The sequence below is a fragment of the Hippopotamus amphibius genome, chromosome 10 (genome assembly GCF_030028045.1).
Source record: "Hippopotamus amphibius kiboko isolate mHipAmp2 chromosome 10, mHipAmp2.hap2, whole genome shotgun sequence".
Lineage (NCBI taxonomy): Eukaryota > Metazoa > Chordata > Mammalia > Artiodactyla > Hippopotamidae > Hippopotamus > Hippopotamus amphibius.
In genome coordinates this window covers 57,271,834-57,285,369 of record NC_080195.1, presented here as the reverse complement: position 1 = coordinate 57,285,369, position 13,536 = coordinate 57,271,834, and the positions used below count along the sequence as shown (strand labels likewise).

The window sequence follows — 13,536 nt, the reverse complement described above, 5'->3', positions numbered from 1 at the left end:
TCGGACTCACCCCTTCATTTGCCTAATATCACTTTACTTGTCCTTAGACCACTGGGCTGTTTCCCAACTGCACAGATAACAGAGAGACACTCATTGTCCTTAGAAACAATTCATTTTCCATCTCACTCTCTCTAATAGTCCTTTTGGGCTCTTTTTTCCAGAGCTGAGAAACACTAAAACATAGCAGCAATCTACGTCTAGACATGCACAGGTGCTGTTATTTTGACCCTATTTTTTCAGTTCATATTTTATTAAGGAGGGAAAAGCAATTCCTGTAGTAATTAATTGAAAATACCTTCTTTGGTTGTGTTACAGAATTACATAAACACGGCACATCTGAGGGGAAGTCGCTCCCAGCCTCGGTGGCTATGCACTATTCCCTGGAGCCTTTAGAGGGCAGCAGCACACCGGCTGACTCCAGGCAGCACGTCAGGCAAAAACTCCCCACCACACCAGAACCTTCCTCCTGGTCACCATGCCAAAGGTTGCTTTGCCAAGCTCTGGCCGCTTAGCCTCTTCCTTTCTTTTCTTCCTCTCTCCCTCTCTCCGCGCCACTCTCTCTTCCTCTCTCTCTCTCCCTCCTCCCTCCCTCCCTCTCTCCCTCAATGTTAAAATTATACACTCTGATGAAGTCGCCCCTCAACCGGAAAATGAAAGCTCCAATGAAAAAGTTAGACGAGCCAACGACAACAAAGAAAGAAACTGGAAGAAAGGGGAAAGGGGGCTGTGAGGGGGAAGGATTTAAGAACAAGAAAAGGGCAGATGTTTCGTAAATATATGCAAAGCAAAACTGGGTGTACCCTGAACACTTCCACAGAGAAACAAACCAATCATTGTGCACTTCCTCCCGCCACACTGGCGGAGCTCTGCATTTAAAAAAAAAAAAAAAAGTGTGGCCACAGGCACCTGCCTTTCAACGGTCAGTTCTGACATTCTGACTATCTCCCAATTGTCTCAAGAGAACAAAAACATTTTCATCTCCCCTTTGCTAATATTTCTGTTATGAGAAAAAAGCTGCTTCAAGAACTGGGAAGGCGATTTAAGGTGACGGGTGGCTCAGTTCGCCAGCAGGACCTACTGGTTTTTAGCTCTCCTTGTGCTGGCCCTGGCAACAAGTTTTGGGCTGAAACATAGCAGTGAGCAAGGTTGTGGATGATGTTGGCTCTTGCCTTACTAGACCATATTGTATGTGGCAAGAAATATACATGAAAACATATTGAGGAGATGGTAGGTATTAAGCATGCTAAATGCATGGAAATTAACTAGATCGGTGGCATTTGATGTATAGATTTCACACTTCTTTGCAATAGTGCACACATACAGCAACGGCAGTGCTTTCTGCAACATATGGGAAATAAATATTTTATCTGTGTGAGCTCTCATCCATCTCTGGGGCTGCCGAGGGGAGAGTGTTCTCCTCTGTCCCACTCTCCCAATTTTCTCTCTTTGCTGGCCTCCCACCCTCTCCTGCACCTTAACGAGCCTTTCACTTATCAGCCTGGTTGGATGGAAAATAATTTGTCAGAGTTCTTCCTGAAAAATACTTAGTCATTGGATCAGGACAATTTTGACCCATGACCCTCCTCATCACTTCCTCTACCCCGGCCCTGATCTTTTTGGCGTGGTAACTATTTCTTTAGCCTCCTTCCCAATCATACATGGAAGAAGTTTAGTAGAGTGTTTGGAGAGAGGGGCAAAGGGGAGGTGGTAACAAACCACCCCAATGGGGGTTGGCAGTAGAACTGAGCTCTACCATCAGTAGCTGTGCACCCTAGGTAGATTCCTCTGCTTCTCTGGGCCTCCGTTTCCTCATATGTAAAATGGAAATAACAGTACCGTCTAGGGCTGATGTGAGGATTAAATGAGATAATTCCTATCAAGGGATTGGCACAGCCCTGGCACACGGTGAAGGTAGCTCTTTCACAAAGAGCGTCAGTTCTGCGTTTTTCATCATTTCAGCTAGACGGAGGCACTTCCTTTATCTTAATAATCTTTTTTGATATCCAGATTAGGGCAGGGGCAAATGGATTGTAATTGTAGCCAAGGCAGAAAGAATGTAGGGTAAGCAACCTCTTCTTCCACACTTTGATTTTACTGTATCACCCTCCTGACACCTTCTTTCTGTTCACATGGTTGTCATTGCTGCTGCTACACTATTAGCTCCTCTTGAAGCTGAGGGTCAAGCAAGCTACACTTGGCCTAGAGAAGCCCATCAAACCTGAGCACTATGGTCTATTCATTGAAACCAACCTTTGGCATTCTATCTTATCACGTCTTCTTACAATTTATCCTTTCACTGCTTGGTCTAATGTTCTCAGATCCATTTAAGATGTTTTCATGATTGAAATATTTTATTCTCTCAATTTTTTTAACTTTCTTGGCAAGGTTGATTTACAATGTTTTTCAGTGTATTTCTCCCTCACTGTATCAGTCAGGATCTTGGCAAGAAACAGGTGGTACACTCAGAGGTTTTAACTGAAGAGAGTTTAATAAAAGGATGCCCTACTGAGGTACAGAGGAGGTTAAGGGACCCTCGAGGGATGGTGACACCCCAGGGACTAGCAATACTGCGAAGCTGTTACTCTCAGCTTTAAACTGCTAAACTGAAGGAGCGAGGAAAGGTGTGGAGTCCCCTAAGTCCAATCAGAACTGGAGTTGAGAAAGGGCTGGACTGGTAATACCCTGACCCCACTCTCCTACTACTCTCATGTCTCTTGCTGATGCCTCCTTTTGGCTAAATTTAAAGGGAAGCCAGAGGAGAAGGCAGCCGAGGTCCAGAGAGGTCGGTCTCCTGGGCCATGCGTCAGGGCAGCGGCTGTTCTGGGGTCCTGTGTGTGTGTGCTGGGGGTGAGGGGGAGATGAATCAGCATACCTATTCCTCCCCTCTCCATTTCCTTTACCCTTTTCTTCCCAATTATACTTTCTGGAAGGAAAGACACCGCAAATAAAATGAAATCAGTTCTTTGTTAGTGTCCATTTACCTATGTTGTCTATTTGCAATTTATAGGGGAAGAAAACTGAGCATAAGCTCTGTGAGAGTAGGGATTTTGTTTTGTTTTGTTTGGTGCCATAGCCCTAGTGCCTAGAACAGTGCCTGGCACATAGTAAGTGCCCAGTAAATTTTAGTTGACTGAGTAAATACACTCATGTCTGCTGTGTTGGACACTACCTATACGTTATCTCATTTAGTCATTGCAACAACTCAGGTTAAGTAGGCAGGTTGCTGAGCATGGTTGCGCAGGTGGTGTGGGAGTGGGTAGGTTTTAAAATCTAGCACTCACCCCCTCCCTACGCAGATCCAAGCCTTGAGACTCCGCTCAGGTATTGTGAACCCATAGGGAGGGATACGTTAGTAATTAGGCCACGTTTATATCATATTCATCTTATTGAATGAGGTTTTGCCCCTATCAAATCTCTGTAAGTTTTATTATTTCTCTTTTACATATGTTTCTGGAAAACAAAGGCTGCAAGGATTAGAACCCAATTTGTCCACTCTCCAGCACCTGCGAAATGTGAATACAGACACAGGCATTCTACACAGGGGAAATATGTCCAATGCCACAGAGGCTCCCTTGTGGGCTTCCCAGAGGTTTTTAGGAAATTTTAGGTCCTGATTTCTGGGTTTGGTTCTGGGTTCTTTGCAGTACAGGAAGGTAGGAGTGGCAAAGACTCTTTTCCCTCCCAAAGGATAAACCAGGCTGAAACTGTGATGCAGCACCAGGCTGCATCCTGGTGTGCCTGTGATACTTGCACCAGAAATAGTTACTCTGTGATGAAGAAAAACTCAGAAAATTGTCCGGATGTGGGGATTTCTAAGGCATTCTTTCGCTTGAACTTAAGGATAAATGAAGGTGCTTACACAAGCAAGTTCCTTGCATGGATATGGAATGAAGACACTCTATTTTTGACCTTTTGTCATGTCTTTAGTCCCCAGTCCCTTGAGCCCATTAGTACTGTAGATGAGTCTGATGGTTCCCGTCTCCATTCCGGCCAGGCAGGCCTGCCTATCGCCTACACATCTGCCACAACCAATATACGATGCAGGTGACTGACAGCATTAAAGTTAAAAAGCAATGCAAAATAAAACAACACAAAACTCTGACTTCATCCCTTTGGGTTTGATTTATGCCAGAATAGCTAAAGACATGGAAAATATGAATGTGAAATTCCTACCTGAAGCCTGAAAGGGATGTTAGTCTCCCAGGTTTAGCGTTTTCCAGTAACAGAGATGTCTGTAAAACACCATCCCATTACCTGCCTCACATCATACAGGAAAATGTGTAAATATAACAACCAGAATGAGTTTTTGTTTTAAAATGTATAATTATTTTGCATGCGTAGCCTCTAAATAATTTAAACTTCTGGTTTTCCTAGTAAAAGAGAGCATATATTCATCTGTTACTTCTAGCAATGATAATGTCACTCTTTCATCAGTATTTTCCTGTAGGCATCATAGGTCCTCCCCCAACTTATTTCTGCAACTCGACTTGCAAGGGTTGTACTTCTTCTGCGTAAATGTCTGATGTGGAGGGAACTAAAATAACTACTCAGAGCCATGCACCCAGAGGGCAGAGCTGACCTGGGCACAATGGTTTAGAGATGTGGCTGAAGGAGCCTGCAGTCACAAGGGTGGGCACTGGCCTTCTTGATTAGCAAGGAGACCACAGCACAGGGCACAGAGATGAAGCTACATTACAGGCACGGAAAGCTGGCTCACGGATGTGTCCAGGGTGGCGTGAAATGACAAGCTGCAGTGAGATTCAACAGAGTGGCACAGAAGGGTGATGAGAGGCAAACAGATAGGGCTGGAGCTGCCACCGCTTCAGGCAAAGGCACAGATGACCAAGCAGAACAGCACGGGTCCCTGCAAGGTGTACTCAGATGCAGCTCAGCACAGCCACCCGGCAAGGCGGGTGCCATGCTGCCCAGGGCGCGCACTGCAGGCTGGAAGCCGAGAACCAGTGTGGGTGCCTCAGGACTGAATCTGGTTTCCTCGCTGCATCCAAGAGATGAAGCCATCTAAAATTTCATCTGTTCTTACAACTGTGTGAGTTTTTTTTTTAAAAATTAAACAAAATGAACTAAGAAGCCTTTCATTAGAGGCATAATGTACTCACAGTAGTTTTCAAATAAATGGTGTCACTCTTCAGGTAAATCACTCCAAGGCTTGGGCCTAGTGCAGATGTTCATTGGGGCAGGGAACAGAGAGTGGCTGCATCTGGATCAGACAAGAAACAAAGAAAAATAAGGCTGTTAAATGAAGAGGTGATGGTGCTCACTCATTCTGATAGAGCCAGAACTGTGGGACTTGGTTGAGAATCTGGTCCTGCACTTTGCACCAGAGAACGGTGGCCGAGTCAGGGGACAGAGATGGAGAGGTGTTGTCCAGGCCCCACTCTCAGTGCTTCTACCTGACTGCCTGTCTGATGTGAGGTCACCAACAGCACCCACCAGCACAGATGGAGCTGACAGTGTGGTCCTGAGTTGGAGCTGAGGTGGAGTGTGAGGGTAGGGGAAGCGGGGGTGGTGTCCCTCTACCTGGCCACAGTGGATTCTTCTTGGAGTGTTCATTCCACTGCAGTCTCTCTCTTGTTGTTGCTCCGGGATTTCTTGCCTATCTTAAAAACGCCCACTGACCTGGCCATGTTTCTGAGCCCTTGTCTTCTCTCCAGCCTTCACTACAGTCTCTGTTTCCTGCCATATCCTCTAACCCTGAGGAGTTTAGCCTCGGGGGCTACAGAATGGACCCCTGTCTGTCTCAGAGCCTCAGACTGAGGTTTTTTCCTAGGACTTGCCCCTTTGGCCACACTGGGCCCCAGTGACCACTTTATTCTGGAAACTCTCCTCCCTTCTCATTGGGACGCTGCATCACCCTCACTTTGTTCCCACTCTCAGTTCTCTCTCCTGCCTCTTTTACTTGCCTGCCTTCTTTCTCCTGTTCCCTAAATGCAGACATGCCTCAAGATTCTCTCCGCAAGCTTTGCCCACACACCCACCCTCCACGGCCTCAACAATCACTTCTCCACGGAGAACACCCACTTGGCTATCTTTAGTTCTCCCTTGTCTACAGAGTTCCAGACCCATATTCTAAATAACTGCTGGTTATTGGTCCATTGATTCATTTGCTTGTTTGTTCATTCATTCATTGTTTACATAGACTCTACTAGGCACCTGGAAAAGATGAATAAGACGGGGCCTCTAACTTTGAGAAGCTCACATCTCCATCATACGCTGCACAGGCACTTCTATTTCAGAAAGTTTCCAGCAGAATTCACTTCCGTTCCTTCAAAATATGTTCCCTCTCCAGCCTTCCCATTTCCTGCTATTGGTACCATCTTCAACCAGTTACTTGTGCCTTCCAATGAGGAGTCTTCTTTAATTCCACCTTTTCTTTCATTTCCCATGTCCAATCAGCTGCCGAGTCCTGTGGATTTTACTCGGGCTGTGAATCAATACTCACTTTTTATCTCCACACCTATTTAACCCTTTATCACCTGTTGCCTGAACTTCTGTGAGTGCCTCCTAACTGGCTTCCCTTCCTCCAGATCCTCTTTACCTTTTGTCCATTCTTCACACCAACACTACATTTACTGTTCTAAAATACCACTCTAAACACATCACTCCTTTGCTCTTTGCTTACTGGATTAAATGCAAACTGCTCAGCTTGGCATTCAAGGCTCCTACAATATAGCTCCAATCTAATTTCTTACTCTTTTTTTCTACAGCCCATTCTGCACTGCAGAAATTCTACTCTTTTCCACCATAGTCATGGTTTTTCCTCTCCTTTCCCAATGTCTACATGCAGCTTCCTTTAGGGGTCATCTAAACAGCACCTCACTTATGAGACATTTCCCAAAGGAAAGTGCCCTTCTCAAATCCTTAAGCACTTTTTGTACCACTCCCTTCCCATGTTCTATGGACTCTAATAATTATTTGCATAATTTGTCTCCCCCCCCAAAGCTTCTTGAAGGCAGAGGCCATTTTTACTTTGTATACTTTTTACTTTACACCCATAGTGTGCAATGCCTTGCACACAGGTTAGCACTCAGCTGGTGTCTGCTGATTCAGACCCTGAATAGCCAAAGCAATTTTGAGAAAGAAAAATGGAGCTGGAGGAATAAGGCTCCCTGACTTCAGACCATACTACAAAGTTATAGTCATCAAAACAGTATGGTACTGGCACAAAAATAGAAATATAGGTCAATAGAACAGGATAGAAAGACCAGAAATAAACCCACACACCTATGGTCAATTACTCTATGATAAAGGAGGCAAGACTATACAAATGGGGGAAAGATAGTCTCTTCAATAAATGGTGCTGGGAAAACTGGACAGCTACGTGTAAAAAAAGGAAATTAGAACATTCTTTAACACCATGCACAAAAATAAGCTCAAAATGGATTAAAGACTTAAATGTGAGACCAGACTATAAAACTCTTGGAGGAAAACATAGGCAGAACAACCTCTGACATAAATCACAGTAATATCTTTTTCAACCCATCTCTCAGAGTAATGGAAATAAAAACAAAAATAAACAAATGGGACCTAATTAAACTCAAAAGCTTTTGCACAGCATAGGAAACTAGAAACAAAATGCAAAGACAACCCACAGTTTGGGAGAAAATATTTGCAAATGATGTGACCGACAAGAGATTAGTCTCCAAATTTACAAAGAGCTCATGTGGCTTAATCATCAAAACAAACAACCCAATCAAAAAAAGGGCAGAAGACCTAAATAGACATTTCTCCAAAGAAGATATACAGATGGCCAAGAGGCACATGAAAAGATGTTCAACATCGTTAATTATTAGAGAAGTGCAAATCAAAACTACAGTGAGATATCACCTCACATCAGTCAAAATGGCCATCATCAAAAAATTCATAAACAATAAACGGGTGTGGAAAGAAGGGAACCCTCCTAAACTATTGGTGGGAATGTAAATTGGTACAGCCACTGTGGAGAAGAGTATGGAGGTTCCTTAAAAAACTAAAAATAGAGCTAACATATGATCCTGTAATCCCACTCCTGGGCATATATCCAGAGAAAACTCTAATTGGAAAAGATGCATGCACCCCCAATGTTCATTGCAGCACTGTTTACAATAGCCAGGACACGGAAGCAACCTAAATGTCCATCGATAGGTGAATGGATAAAGAAGATGTGGCACATATATACAATGGAATACTGCTCAGCCATTAAAAAGAATGAAATAATGCCATGTGTAGCAACATGGATGGACCTAGATAGAGATTGTCATACTGAGTGAAGTAAGTCAGACAGAGAAAGAGAAATATTGTATGATATCGCTTATATGTGGAATTTAAAAAGAAATGATACAAATGAACTTATTTACAGAACAGAAACAGACTCACAGACTTAGAGAACGAACTCACTTAGGGTTACCAGGGGATAGGGGGGAAGAGTGGGGGTAAGGGATAGGTAGGGAGTTTGGGATTGACACATACACATTCCTATATTTCAAATGGATAACCAACAAGGACCTATTGTATAGCAAGGGAACCCTGCTCAATATTATGTAACAGTCTAAATGGGAAAAGAATTTGATAAAGAATAGATACATGAATATGTATAACTGAATCACTTTGCTGTACCCCTGAAACTATCAAAACATTGTTAATCAACTATACTCCAGTATAAAATAAAAAGTTAAAGAAATTGTTTTAAAATAAAAAGTTTATTAAAAAAAATAAAAGCAATAGAGATGCTTGCTTAGAGCCATGAGATTGAACTGGAAAGACCTTGAAGCTCATCTACTTCAGCCCCTCACTTTTCAGATGAGGCAATCAAGGGAACTGACTTGCTCAAGGCCACATCCTTGCTAGTGGCTGAGCAACAACAATTGATAGGAAAGGTCACAAATCTCTAAATATCTACCTGTTCTTGCTTGGCACTAATAGACCCAGCAGACCATCAGCAGTCACCAGACCAGGGAGAGTGAGGGGTTGGGGTGCATAGCTTGCAAGGCTACACTGGGTTCCACAACATGAAGAACTTTGTTTCACTTATTCACTTCACTAAACTGAACTAATAAATGTCCTTTTATACTTAAATGATATTTAAAAATGAGAGTGGATTTAAAGAACAAGGAAGCAAATCTTTTTATCATTACCAGCAGATGGGATTTTCCAGGTGGTCCAATGGTTAAGAATCCACCTTCCAGGGAATGCGGGTTCAATCCTTGGTCGGGGAACTAAGATCCCAAATACCCTGGGGCAACTAAGCCCACAAGCCGCAACTACTGGGCCCATGCACCACAACTACAGAGCCCAAGTGCTCTGGAGCCCACGCCACAACTGGGCCCATGCCACAACCAAGACCCGACACAACCAAAAAATAAAATAAATATTAAAAAAAATTACCAGCAGAAACAACTTGTGACAATATTGCAATACCACTGAGGTGATCAACTCAGGGTGAAAAAGGAGAATGAAGAAATTTCTCACGCTTTGGAAAAGCAGTGGATTCAGCTGAAGTTCTTGGTGAGAACATGCTGTGGTGATTCTACAGTTAAATTCATCTTAGAGAAACACAGGCTATTGGCAATCTTGCTATTATGCTACACCAATAAATCTTTTCCCATCTAGCTTTGCCCAGTATTTATCCTATAGGTTTGTTTAAATTTTTACTTATTTTCCTTTCATTATATCACCAAGCTACTTGTAGAAAAGGATAGATGACTACTCCCAAGTCTGTTCTAAATTTTGTCCCTTGTTCTTCTCTTGAGGTAGAAGAAACATTGTTTAATCTCCTCTCTACCCTCATTCTCAAACAGAATCATTTTCCTTCACCTGAAGATGTAAAGCTCAACCAAACATGTTGTGGTGATAAAAGTGTTTACCTAGGTGAGGAAAACAGACTTTTCCAGGTGCTCTCAGTAGTTTTTACTTGTCCAGAAAAGCCCAGCTCTTAAACGCTAGCTCCCAGTCCTACAAGACCGCACCTGCCTCCCCCAGGTGAGCATGTTACTCACTGTTACTCGGCAGAGGAAAAGCTTGGTACTGGTCACCACATTCTCTTTGGCCAGTGTGGTGGAGCCATGCTGTGCATTGAGAGATACATTAAATAGTAGCAGCCAGGAGCCACATAAACAGCAAATGGGGCTCAAGAGCTCCCCATAGTTCTCACTAAACCATCACATGGCCGGACAGGTTATGAGCATTTTACCAGACGGAGCTTCCTTCTCTTTTCTTCCCTTGGCAACTACATTCAAATGACAGGGGAAATTGCTGGTCGATATGTCTAGTATATTGCAGTGAAAAATCACCTGGAAGCATACATGCCCACTGTGTAATTACGTAAGCGTACATTTCAAATACGCCTAACATTTGATTTAAATTGTGCATTTTATAATTAAATGGAGACATACTCTTTCCGACCTTTAATCAAACTTCTCTTTCTCAGCTCCACATCGTCTTGCTATGATTTTCCTTTCATTTCTGGGCAAATTGTCACCTCTCTCCTTCTTCTTATTTCCCCTCTTGCCTTAGCACACACCGAGGATTTTCAATTAGAACTACTGCATGGTGTGTCATGTTTTATTGCTTAAAGAGTAGTTATACTCTAAAAAAGACTCAGTGAAAATGATTTCATGAGGTTTCATGTTTATCCTTTCTCAATGGTGTCCCTATCCAATGTACTCAGTTTTTAAGTCAAAAGGTAAGAGCCTGCTGCAGTTATACATTTTTCCCAGAATCTGGAAATCCAGCTGTTCTCTCTGCCTCTTACATCATCACTGTAATAAAGAATTTGCTCTGGGAGGCCCACTGGCAAGGTTCTGGATGGTGTCAGAAGCAGAGGAGACAGTGGGTCATTGCCATTCCAGACTGCTATATGTTGACAGCTCTGCAGATCTGTCTTGGAAGCCCTTAGAGAGCAGAGCTGTTATGTAACACACTGCTACAGATTGCTGTGAGGAACTTTCTGTGGAGATCTCATTTCAGTATGGCTATTCCCATTCTTTGGAAATCACACAGAATCATTCTAAAATGATGGGGGCTTCTATGACAAAAGCTTACAAAATAGATAACAGTAACAATACTTTGTTAGATGTATAAAAATTGTCAGGGATTGTATGAGGAATTTTTATGTGTAAATTCATTCTTATTTAATCCTCACAGCAATGCCATACTGTAGGTATTAGTATACCCATTTTACAGATGTGGAAAAGTGAGACTCAGAGCACTTAATGAACCACTCCAAGATTAGGAAGTTGTGGGTAGTGAGACCAGAATTCAAACCCAGATCTTTCTGACTAAATCTGTGCTTTTATTTTTTCTTTTTACTATATAACAACTACTCCAACACAGCATGGACACATTTCTAGTTCCCACTGTGATTTTAGCACAAGAAAGAGGCTTATGTTATTTCCATAATGGTTTAGAGTCACTGAAAGAACTGGGAGCACAGACCTCAGGTGAAGGAACTCTCAGAAACCATCAATAAGTATAACTCCTTCCTAGCTCCTTTCTGTTTGAAAAGGATGCCTTATATTGGTTTTCTCAAACTCTAATGAGGGAGTGAGTCACCCAGGATTTCTGATTCATCGTGTCTGTGATTCTGCATTTCTAACAAGCTCCCAGGTGATGCTGATGACACTGATCTGGGTACCACAGGTCCTATGTCTGACACTCACCTTCCTACTGAGGGTTGTTTTCAAAGGAGCAGTTCAAGCTGAAAAACTTGGCTAACAGCTCACACGACATGACTGGCTTCTGATTCTGGGCCAATTTGTCAGGTCATCGGGCATTAGACATAATTCAAGGAGTTTCTGGCATAGAGCACATTATGAAAAAAAATCGTTTCTAGATCCCACAGGGCTTTCTTCCCCTCCACCTGGAAATTAAAATGATAATGTCTCTAACATGTAAAGTTCCTATTTTTTTACATTATTGTTATTTTTAACAATAATTATCTGGTAATAATTCAAATAACACCTTTCCTCTGAGAAATTCAATGAGCTTTACTAACCTTAATTGTCTAACAGCAATTCCCAGGTGTAGATAAAGCTGTCTCAAAGATCACAGTAAATTTAAAATTGTTCCACCTCCCTCCTTTCTTCACCACAAATGTAGTGATGAATTAGTGGTAAGGGGTTACTAATTGGCAAAGACCCACTAGCTCATAATTTGAGGCACAGAAAATTTCATAAAGCAAGGGTAAATCCAAGAAATAATCAGCAGAGAGGTGATTGTGGGTGCAGAGAATGTTGGTGAGAGAGAAAAGAAGAGAGTTAAAAGGAGTAAGAGTAAGGAAGGAGAAAGTAAGATCATAGAACTAGTGGCATGACCTTGGATGAGTCCTTTAACCTCTAGGTGGCTCAGCTTTTTCATCTGTAAGAAAAGGAGGTGGATTTTATGATGTTAAAGGTCCCTTAAAACTCTAATAGTCCCCTGAGAAGAAAGATGTGGGAATTAAGCAGCTCATCAACCTGTTAAACCATTAAACCTGTTAAAGAAATCTGTTTGACTTTTAACTTTTTAACTAATTACCTGAAATAAATTCCCAAGTCTATATTACCAATCCCACCTCTCTGGAAACTGGTGAGAAAACCATTTAATGAATAAGGCGCTAAAGATATCATGGCTAGAAAAACTAACCAGGGGACTTCCCTGGTGGCACAGCGATTAAGAATCCACCTGCCAATGCAGGGGACACGGGTTTGATCCCTGGGCCGGGAGGATCCCACACGCTGTGAAGCAACCAAGCCTCGGTGCCACAACTACTGAGCCTGCACTCTAGAGCCCTTAAGCCACAACTATTGAGCCCACAAGCCACAACTACTGTAGCCCTCGCACCTAGAGCCAGTGCTCCGCAAGAAGAGAAGCCGCCACAATGAGAAGCCTGCGCACTTCAATGAAGAGTAGCCCCCACTAGCCACAGCTAGAGAAAGTCTGCATGCAGCAATGAAGACCCAACAGAGAAAATAACTAACTAAATAAATATTAAAAATAATAATAAATAAAAAGCCCTTTCCTCTTGGAAAAAAAAAGAAAAGGAAAACTAATCAGGAACCCCATCTTCAGTTTTTTGCTGCTATAAGATATGTTTTACTTAGAAAAATTTTAGCTCCTTAATTAACCACTAGTTAATACCCATGTCCAGAAGAAGTACCTCTGATGGCCTGAAGACTCCTGGGATAGCCCTGCCAATAGAAGGTCTCACTGCTTGTCCCTTCAGATCTATGCTAATTTTCTCTACAGAGACCTTGATTCCTCTTTGACAATTCATAAACTCTGTGAATAAGAGTTGCACATCCCAGGAGCCTTAGTGCTGTCAGGTACAGTTGTTTTTTGTTTTTAAAATAAGAGATCTTTGGGATCAGGTGAGATCATATATATATATATGCATATATACATGTATATATATGTTTATACATAGGATGATACTTTTTCTGGTTTTAATGACTACCTGGTGATGGACACCCCTTCTCTAAGTCATTTGATACTGGAATCTTCTGGTTCAAAAAGCCTGCCACAGGACCTGGTCATAAGGTCACTTTAAGCTCTGTAATGAGG

The 13,536-nt window shown here is 42.5% G+C and overlaps 1 protein-coding gene across 5 annotated transcripts in view; it reads right to left on the bottom strand.

The window, feature by feature from the left end:
• The window catches only part of ZBTB20 (zinc finger and BTB domain containing 20), a 769,337-nt gene that overhangs the window by 51,397 nt on the left and 704,404 nt on the right, over positions 1-13,536 (bottom strand). For all 5 annotated transcript variants that reach the window (XM_057696835.1, XM_057696836.1, XM_057696834.1 and 2 more), the window contains one exon: positions 5,118-5,218. The gene's annotated coding sequence lies outside the window, so the exon portion shown is untranslated. The remainder of the gene's footprint in view (positions 1-5,117; positions 5,219-13,536) is intronic.